This window comes from Cryptomeria japonica, chromosome 11 (genome assembly GCF_030272615.1).
Source record: "Cryptomeria japonica chromosome 11, Sugi_1.0, whole genome shotgun sequence".
Classification (NCBI taxonomy): domain Eukaryota; kingdom Viridiplantae; phylum Streptophyta; class Pinopsida; order Cupressales; family Cupressaceae; genus Cryptomeria; species Cryptomeria japonica.
Window position 1 is genome coordinate 722,984,333 of NC_081415.1, and position 10,384 is coordinate 722,994,716.

The 10,384-nt window shown below is 38.6% G+C and overlaps 1 pseudogene; it reads left to right on the plus strand.

The window, feature by feature from the left end:
* Positions 1 to 10,052, plus strand: part of LOC131860418 (purple acid phosphatase 22-like) — a 44,671-nt pseudogene extending 34,619 nt beyond the window's left edge.
* The last annotated feature ends 332 nt before the right edge of the window (positions 10,053 to 10,384 follow it).

Below are 10,384 nucleotides of genomic sequence, written 5' to 3' on the forward strand. Positions count from 1 at the left end.
CATAATGCCCAATACATACCCTTAGCTCTCAGAGTGAATAGGTTTAGAGAGAATGGTTCCATTGTGCTGGGGCCTACAACTGTTAACCCCCCTATCTTTACAAAGAATTCTTTCAATGGGCCACTTCTAAGATGATCACTTTGTGTGTTGTAAACTTGGGCTAACGACTCAAAGTCAATAGGTTCTAACAAATTGGAGGACTCACTGAGTTTAAACACTTTCCTGAATTCATTTTCATTTATCTCAATCAAGATTGATCCCTTTATGTTCCTGATGCATCTTGCCACAGAGTCATAATTCTGTGCAATCAGGGCTAACAGATCTACATCCATAAAAACACCTGGGACCACAAGCTTTCCTACATCCTACTCCCATATGCCATTCAAAGGAGCTGAAGAATTCCTCTACCTAAAACCGACTTTGAAGAGTCCTAAGCCTGATAATCCTATTTCAGGGTCCCTCAACCAATTACCCTTATCATAAAGGCCATCTCCAATTTTTAGACGAGGGTTCTTAGGTACTAGCTCTTTGGCCTTAGCCCCATCATTGGTAGACATGGTTAATTTCTCTAAAAAATCATCACAGATATTTCGGTCCTCGTAATTCACTTTCCCTATAAATTCTCTTCTGGGTGCCATTCTGGTCAAACAATTATACCACTAGAAGCTAGCATAGACCTCTAATGAAGTAATTCACATAGCAGTATTTGAGAACAAACCAAGAGTTATCAAGAAAAGCACAAGACACCTGATTATTTGCCTGAAGAAAATCGCTCTGCAACAATTCGCTCTGCAACAAACTTCGATGAAACAATACTTAGCAATCAAGTTGATGCGAACTGAAAAGGGCAAGTTGGCATTTAAGTTTCTAGAAATTAACTCCGCATGCTTCGGCTTTCTTTTTAGAATTAAATTCGCCAAATCAAATTCAAAATTGGCTCCAATGGGTCATAATTTCTCTAAGTCTTTCCTTTGTTTCGCTCTTTCGCTATTTCGCAGAACATAAAACCCGTGCTCTTTTCTTTCGTGAAACAACGCTGGCCATTGGATCTCGAGAACTTACATCGCCTTTATCTCCATTTAATCTCTTTGCTTTAGTGTCAGGCCCTACCTCCTTTTCGCCTAACGGATTTCGCCATTTCACTGAGGTTAAGCTGCGGGCATCTTTGGGTCACGAAACAATAAGAAGCATTGGATCAATCTTGAGATGAATGCCTTTTAAGTGGGCCCTTTATCTGGGAATTACTTACCCCACTTGTTATCCGGTTAATAAACGCCACATGGAAATTGGCCATTAGCCTTGGAAACTCCTTTTGGTTCCACCCTTTATCCGCCATGTGTTCCCTTTTACTATTCCCACATAACTGTCAGTTACATCTAGGCGGGCCCTCAACCACTTTTTTAAACCATGTGTCACGTCACTCCTCTGTGTGATTTCCACCTGTCTTTCATGACTTCACGAACATTATTCTTCATTTGGCTTGTAGCCATGAAACCATGAGAACCGTTAGATCGAAACAGACCTAATCTGCTTTTAACTTCATGCCATGCCTGTCCCTTGGGCCCATCAGCCTTTTCACTACTTCGCAATGACTAAATTGCTAGCATCTTATCTTCGCTAATTCACGCGAGCCGTTAGATCTCAAGAACTTGCTTGTTGTTTACTGTTTTTATGACAACCTTGCCCAAACCCACTCCACACCACCAACTGAGTGCCTTGTCATCGCCATGTCATTGCCAACTGGGGTTACCACATTTACTACCACTCTTAGCGGGATCCTCCACCTTTTCGCTATTTCACTGAAGGTATAGTTTGTGCATCTCCCGACCATGAAACAATGAGAAGCCATTGATCTTTTTCCAACCCGATCATTCTTTAACCAAAGAAGACCGCTTATCTCTGGGACCCGCCAAACCCTTTCGCCACTTCGCGAAGCTTAAAAGACGTACAACTTGATCTCACGAAACCACGTTGTCCATCTGATCAGATGAAACTTGATCAGTGTTTAGCTTTGGTCCAAACCTATATGCTGGGTCCACCTTCGCCTTTCGCTACTTCGTGGAAACTAAGTTTTGAGCACTTTTTGCTTGCGAATCAACGCGGGCCGTCAAATCAATAGAATATTGCATGATACTTATAAGGCCCAACGGACATTAGAAAAGGCAGATTAAAAGCGAGCAAGAATAAAATATTTAAAGGGACCGCCTAGGTAAATGACAAGGGGAGAACACTTCTATGATAAATGGACCCATCGCTTAAGTGAATATAGTAACGCCAAATTAGAAACCAAAAGGGCTTTTCTCAGGTATTGAAGTGACTTAAAACCTAAACCCTGAACCCCTTAGGATTTAAAACAAATTGAAAGAACTTCCTTGCTTCGATGGCTCTTTTATATTTATTTTTTTTTATAAAAATGATCATCGTCGGAATTACGACGAATACCAAGCTTTCGACCGACGACTTCTTTGACCGTCGACAGAGTCCATTGGATTGTTGAATTTTCGATTGGCATGGCATCGTTGACCAATCCGACGCTGAGTTTTCGATAGTGGATTTTGTCGACACTCCGACGAAAATTCGTCGAAACTCCAACAAATGGCTATCAGAAATCAACTCCGAATGTACTAGTGTTAGGATCTTGCACACACACAAGATTCCTGCACACACTATTTTACCATACAAATCGGCTATTTGTTGAGGTGGAAGTCACCAAAATAGGGGTTTGACTAAGGCAAAACCCTATATAAACACCCAAAACCCTATTTTCAATTGTAGGTGCAGGTACAAGATCTGATCGTCGCTACAAATTTTAGGTCTGATAGAGCACAAAGACACAGTCCTGAAGATCAAATTTGAGAAAAAATCATTGGGATAGGGGTGTGGCACTCTAGTCCTATCTGGGAACCCTGGTCCTGCACTCTATTCCTCTTTGAGCACTCTGGTCCTCTCTGGGTGCCCTGGTCCTCCGCCTTGGTCCTCCCAGTTTCAAGTGAAATTTGGTAGGGCGGAAGCTCATAACCTTTAGTTTGCAGTCTCTCAATTCCAACTTCCTGTTTGCAGAAACATGACCAGAGCGTGGCACTCCTGTCTAGGTCAATTTGGATAATTTTTCATTACCAAGTACACATCCAAATTCCTCCCCCTTCTCTGCTTTCATTATCTTAGTTTTAGATTTGCAAGTGTATGCAATATCAGTTCATATATGCTTCATTTTTCATCTCCTAGTCTAGTTGATCAATCCTTCACATCTTATCTTTATATACAACAAGAGGAATAGAAACCCTAAGAGATAATCCTTGGCTCTCTCTTTCTCACAAGAAGTAGCCAAAGTGAGCTATCTCCCTAAGCTCTTTCGTATTCCCAATGTGTTGGCTAAGGTGGGATTAGGTCCTAGTCGCCTGATCTTGCTTTTTCCCCTCCACGGTTAGTTGCCATGGTTATGCAATAGTTTTGGTTTGTTTTGATTAATAAAATTAGGATAGGTTTGTACCATTAGAAATACATAAAGCGACACCAAGAGAAAACGAGGGATGCACAACCAACAAAAAACCCCCACCAAAGCACAACAAAAACCCAATAGAGTGAAAAAAGAACCAACAAATCAACTAAAAGACTAGCAAACATAAAAGAATCAAGACAACCAAAACATAGAACAACCAACCAACACATAAACAAAGAGATGATCTACTACATGGGGGTACCCTTTTCCTGCCAATCTTGGCACAAACTAAGTACTTTATCAGAAAAATAAACTTTTCTACTCAACCCAATCCCAGAGCTAGAGGAGACCAACATGGAGTTAGGGTGGCTTCAACTAAGGAAGTCTTGGGGCCAAAGCCTATGGCCAGACACTCCATGCATTTTGTTTTCTTTTCCCTTCTCCTTTCCATCTCGTCATGAATAGCCTATAGGGAGGCATTGTGCTTACTAGCTGTGTTCCTACAAGCATGGTTGACCTCCTCAATTTTATTTTTAAGGGCCTCCTACAAGCATGGTTGACCTCCTCAATTTTCTTTTTAAGGGACTCCTGGGTTTTCTTGACCTCTTCCAGCATGAGCTTGGTCCATTGCATTTTGATCCTGGAGTCCATGTCATCAATCTATCCGCTCACCTTTTCCCACTACCTCATAATACCAACAAGATCATTGACATTTCTCCAAAGTTTTTCATCCAAATCATCCACCCAAGTGTAAGTCATGGCCTCCACCTTGGCTGCCACCTCCAACTGATTGGTGCAAAGATCCATTTTAACAGGCCATCTTATCTTTGCATGTCCTCATGCAAGTCCTTCACAATTTTAGTAAGAACAAATATTGAGCTCGAAGGTTTTGTATTAGCAGAGTAGGGAGGGTTTATGGGGGAATGGTTAAGGTTAACACCAATTTTAGGAGGGGACCAATCCAACCCCATAGTGTTTGAGGAGTCTAAATCATTTGAGGAAAGAGACACAGAGCCAGAATCATCAATAATCTCCACATTCTATTGCATCTCAAGCTGAACATCCACATCTTGGTCCTTTTTGTTGGCAGCAATGGCCTTAAATTTGGTCATTCTAGCAAGGTTTTTCCTAGTGGGAATTTTAGAATCTGAATGAGACACTTCTCTAGAATTAGAGGGAGTAACAATAAGGTCTACATATAAATTGGGATCATAGGTGGACCCAATCTCAATAGAATAGAGGGGGATAAAGCTAGGTGGAAATAATACAATCTACGTATGAGGCCCTGATGGAGAGGGGGTTTACCCTTAATGATGGCTTTAGAAACAGGCCGAGACAAAGAAGCCATAACCCAAAAGGGAAAATTCATTCTTACCCCATGGCAAAGATGATTTAACATGGGGTTGATATGCAAATGGAACCTCCTTTTCCTCCCATCCAAGGTGAAGTACTTCATAAACAACAGAGTCTCGTCCTTCCAAATTCTAGGTGGCTCCTCCTTGTTGTAACTGCTTTGAAGCCTAGAAACCCCTTCACTTGGTTCAAAGAACCGATCAAATTCATCCTTGTAATTTCCTTTGGGTTTTTTGGGAAAGGATACATCATCAAGCACCATCTCAGTTACCTTCACAATAGTCTATGTGAAAACCACGAAAGTGACACTGCCAGTCTTCACACTACCAATATCCCAAGCATGAACAAATGTAGTATAGGGCTTAGAATTGTGGTCGGTCATCCTCTCAACATAAGTATCCAGATTGCCTTTAATCACGTTATCCCAAAGGTCCCTATTATTCTTAAATTCAGAGCATTCTTTGAGTTCATTGCCACCCATTTTTGTAGAATAGAAAACTAGGTTGACAATGTAACAAGCCTGTTAGGTGGTACCAAGGAAACTTAAATCCCCTCGCCTTAACCAACAAGTAAAGGAATAGGTGAAAAAGGCAAGTAACTAAAAGACAACATTGGGATTATTCATCATTAATAGTCAAGTTCTTCAAAATCATGGCACGAGCCTCTATTGGGATTTCATGCAAGTGAATCTAGATTTCAAAATCATTAACATATGTGCCCAATCTCGCCAACTTGTCCACCACACAGTTTCCTTCCTCTCACACGTGGCAAGAACCTGACATCTCCGAGAGTAAGAAGGAGAGTACGACACTTGGCGATGAGTGGGTTAGATTTTCAGTTTGGTTTAGCCACCCCTTTAAGCATCATGATTGTATTGATAGAATCAACTTCAATAATGATGTGTTTAAGTCCCTTGTCCCTAGCTACAATTGACCTATGATAGACAGCTACCACTTTAGCCAAGCTCGAGGTTTGAATTCCAAAATTTGAAAGATAGGCAAGGATGAGGCTGCGACATGAGTCTCTGATCACTCCACCCCCTCTCACTTGACCTGGGTTGCCACGAGATGACTTGTCAAAATTTAGCTTTAGCCAACCAGTGTGTGTGGGGAGGGGGGGTCTAGTTTTGGTTTGTTTGCAATGTGCCTATTTAAAGGTATATATTTTGAATCAATGATCATCAAGCATTCACCATTCAGCTTCTTTAGTATGTTCATTGACTTGGACACATCATTAGTACCATGATAAAGAAAATAGTAATAAGAAGTTCCTCACAAATGTATAAACACCCTTTTAACAAAAGTCTATTTCTCTCAATTAGAGTTATACACGAACCTACTCAAAACTCCCACTACTTGGGCTACATCAGAAATGTTGTACATGATGATCAATTTGACCTTCCTATCAGTTTGATCAAATTAAATTTTCTCATTAGCATCAGCCTTATGTCATGTAGTGGTGCCATTGACCATATGCCAAACTTCAAATTTGAATTGAGTTTTCAGTAAATGGTCTTCCATGTGAAATAATTATTTCTATATAGAAGCTAAGAATCTAGAAGAATAATTTTAAGAGAATCGCTTTTTTATACGAGATCAACAATTTGATGTAGAGGAGAGGATACTTTAGAAATAAAATGACATTAAATTAAAGAATGTTGAGAGATACACAAATCATTTGAAAGCACAATCATTTCAAAGAAAGAGTAGCTCATCTATAATTTTAATAATCTAAGTGGGCCTCTTCACGATTTAAGTTCTTTTGAAGCGACATGAAAAAAAAGAATAACATAGAAATTTTATGGTTGGTCGGTGAGAACATGATAAAAAAAATAATAGCTATTGTGGTAGAGGTTCTCTCGAATAGTATAAAGACCATTGCTCACTCCTTTGTCTCTAGTTTGGAATTGAATGATTAAAAATTGCAATAGAATCAACTCTCTAGAAGAAAGCTTCTACTTACAACCTTATTGGATTTTTGATACATTTAGAATAACCTTCGACCTTCTCCAAAGACTAAGATACAAATCTCATCAAAGTTTAGAAAATGCAAGCGAATTAAATGGGTAATGCTTCAATAGCTACGACCTATCAATGCTCCATGATTTCCTTCAACAGAGTCTGCATAACATAACATAATCATGAGGTCATTTAGATTTTTATTCACAATAATCATAGAGACTCAACAATGAACTCTAAGAACTCTATTATTCATAATAATAGAAAGAATCTTACACATTCATATTGGAGCAACAATTGTAATTATGAGAACATTTTCTCATGCAACGGTGAATCCTCCTGACAAAACTTCCAATAATCAACTAGGTGAATAGGTGAATGGAGCTTTTGATCAACTAGTGGGGCACTCTTATTTGTTATAAATTAAACAAAATACATTCAAAACCATTTCCATCTAGATCTTTTTAATCAAAATTTTACACTAAAAAATAAAAATAACTTACCTCTTGAACCTTAATGATGTCATGACGAGATTTTAGCAATGATTTGGTAGATAAATGATGATGAATAAAATATTGCCTATTACGAGTGTGCTCTAAAAAGGTTATAGAATTTACTCTTTTATTAAGAGGCCAAGTTCAAATGAGCTTGTCCTTAAATGGTTTTTTGATTCAAAGCAAACATAGATCAATGGTAGAGATTAATTTGTAAGATTAACCGTTGAGAAAAATTAAGAGAAGGTGAGACCTATAATGCACATTGATTGATGAGGTGGAAGGATAAGATGATGTGTAAATCCATAGAGAAAATATATAAAATATAGATGGTAAAATTAAATAAAGTAAATTTGAATTTATTTAAATTTGAGAAAGAAGTATTAATTAATTAAATAATTTTAAAATTATTTAATTATAGAGGACCAAAAAAAATGCAAATGCATAGAAAAAAAATAAAAATATTTGTTTAATTCAAATAACAATGCCTTTTAAAGGCATAAATGTTCGACATTTTGTACTGTATATGCCTGTTGACAAAGAGAAGAATCTTGTTACTTTCATACTTCAATTCTCAAGCGAGATTTTTGTAGATTCAAATTGGCAGGTATTGAGGAGTCCACCTCTAAAGAACAGTGTTATGCAGAGATAAGGGAACGATATAAAATAAAAAGAGATCCTGTGACTCCATAGCATTCCATTTGCATTAGAATTCAAGAATATAGCAATAGAACAGCGTAATGTGGATAAATACCACTTGGTTTTTCAGTTGAGTGTACAGAAAACAAGCAAAATTATCTGTAGCAAAAGCAGAAAAAATGGGTATGGGCTTGTGTAAACTGTTTTATTTGCTGTTTATATTTGCATCTGGATCGTTTGGCTTCCCTTCTGTCAAAGCTGACACAGATCAAGATCCACATCAGGTACTAAATTTTCTTTCCATTACAATTTCATTTTTATATTTGAGGACTTACATTTAAGGCATTTTTAATGGATTGGATGGTGGGCAGGTGCATATTTCTCTGATAGGAAGTGATTATATGGGAGTTTCATGGATTACAAGTGCTTTTGATGTGCCCTCACTAGTGGAGTATGGAACATCCCCTGGATCATACACTTCCTCTGCAACAGGAAATAGCACTTCTTATTCATATGTACTCTACAAATCCGGAAGTATTCACTATGTGGTAATTGGCCCACTCCAAGGAAATACAGTTTATTATTATCGTTGTGGGGGATTAGGGGCTGAATTTAGTTTCAAAACTCCATCCTCGCAGCTCCCCATCAATTTTGCAATTGTGGGTACGTATGAAGCTATTAATCAGACTCAGATTCCAAGTTTTAACCTTCACCCAAATACACTTTTGATTCCCTTTAATTTTAATTTTAGGTAATTTATTAAGGATTGGTTTGATAAAAACTGTTATGGATTAGTTGGGAATCAATGTAGGAGTTTTGATTTACAAGTCTATTTGGCGATTGGTTTATTGTGTGATTCATTTTCTAATACTCATGCAATGCTGTATTCAGGGCTTCTAACCTGATTTGGATCTGAGCGCTCTATCAATAAAGTACTAACCCACTTGATAACTGATCTTGATCGTATTTCCAGGTGATCCGGGACAAACAGATTGGACAAAATCCACATTAGCCCACATTCAAGAGATGAAGTATGATGTTTTCTTGTTGCCTGGAGACCTTTCGTATGCAGATACATACCAGCCCCTGTGGGACTCATTTGGCGAGCTAGTAGAGCCTCTGGCAAGTAGCAGGCCATGGATGGTTACTCAGGGGAATCACGAGATAGAGACCATTCCACTAATAATAAAAGATGCATTCAGAGCATACAATGCCAGATGGAGAATGCCATTCGAACAAAGCGGTTCGAGTTCGAATCTCTTCTACTCATTTGAAGTTGCAGGAGTGCATGTAATAATGCTGGGCTCCTATGCAGACTTCGGCCCTGGTTCAGATCAATACAATTGGCTGCAGGTCTGCTAACCCCATTCTCATTCTTTACTACATACTTAGAAGGGCCATAATAATAGATTGCAATACAATCCATTGAAATAATAAAACTTATTGTTGTTATGGTATAAGGCGGACCTTGGAAAGGTGGATAGAAAAAGAACACCGTGGCTTATAGCTCTGGTGCATGCCCCCTGGTACAACACCAACACTGCTCATCAGGGAGATGGAGAAGGCATGAGAAAAGCCATGGAAGAACTTCTCTATTCTGCAAAAGTAGATATGGTGTTTGCTGGGCATGTTCATGCATACGAACGCTTTGTAAGTATTTCATTTCAATCAAAGCAAAACCTTGACCTTAATAGCCTGTTAGGAACTTAGGACTTGTGGGTACTCATCATATTTTAATCTATTCTGATTTGTTTTCAGAGTCGAGTGTATAAAAATAAAGCGGATTCGTGTGGACCTCTTCACATTACAATAGGAGATGGAGGCAACCGCGAAGGGCTCGCTTCAAAGTAGGTGTAATGTAATTGGCTTCTCATTATATTTTACAACTTGCATGATTCACAGTGGTTTTTCCTTTTTTGGTTACCACAGGTTTGGGCAAGACCAGTTTGGGGTATCTTTGTTTAGAGAAGCAAACTTTGGGCACGGTGAATTAAAAATAGTGAATGCAACGCATGCGAATTGGACGTGGCACAGGAATGCAGATGGTGAGTCGGTTGCAGGAGACCAGGTTTGGGTTGAGAGCTTCGCCACTTCAACAAGCTGTGCAACTGCATGATAATCTTAACATCTCTGCAATAAAAGAAGAGCCCTTAGCTCTGGTTTTGTAAATGATGGGATTTCTCTAATTTGTGATGTCCATAGATAGCACCTCTTAAATTTGTTTCTACTGTTAAACATCTTCAGTTGCCGGAGATATTGTTGAAGTTGGTTTCTCTGTATTTGATGCATTTCTAATATTTTAAGCAAATTTCTCTGTCCATGGTTGTTATAAAAATAATCACGGTGCCTTGTAAAACACGGGCAAATTATAGGAAAGCATGGAGGAAGCGTCTCTAAAACACAAAATATGAGTTGGCATACAAATCATTACCCCCCAAAGGAGACTCAATGAATTGTTCTGTCCTTTACACTAATTTTAAATTTCCTTTTTTAAAATAAAA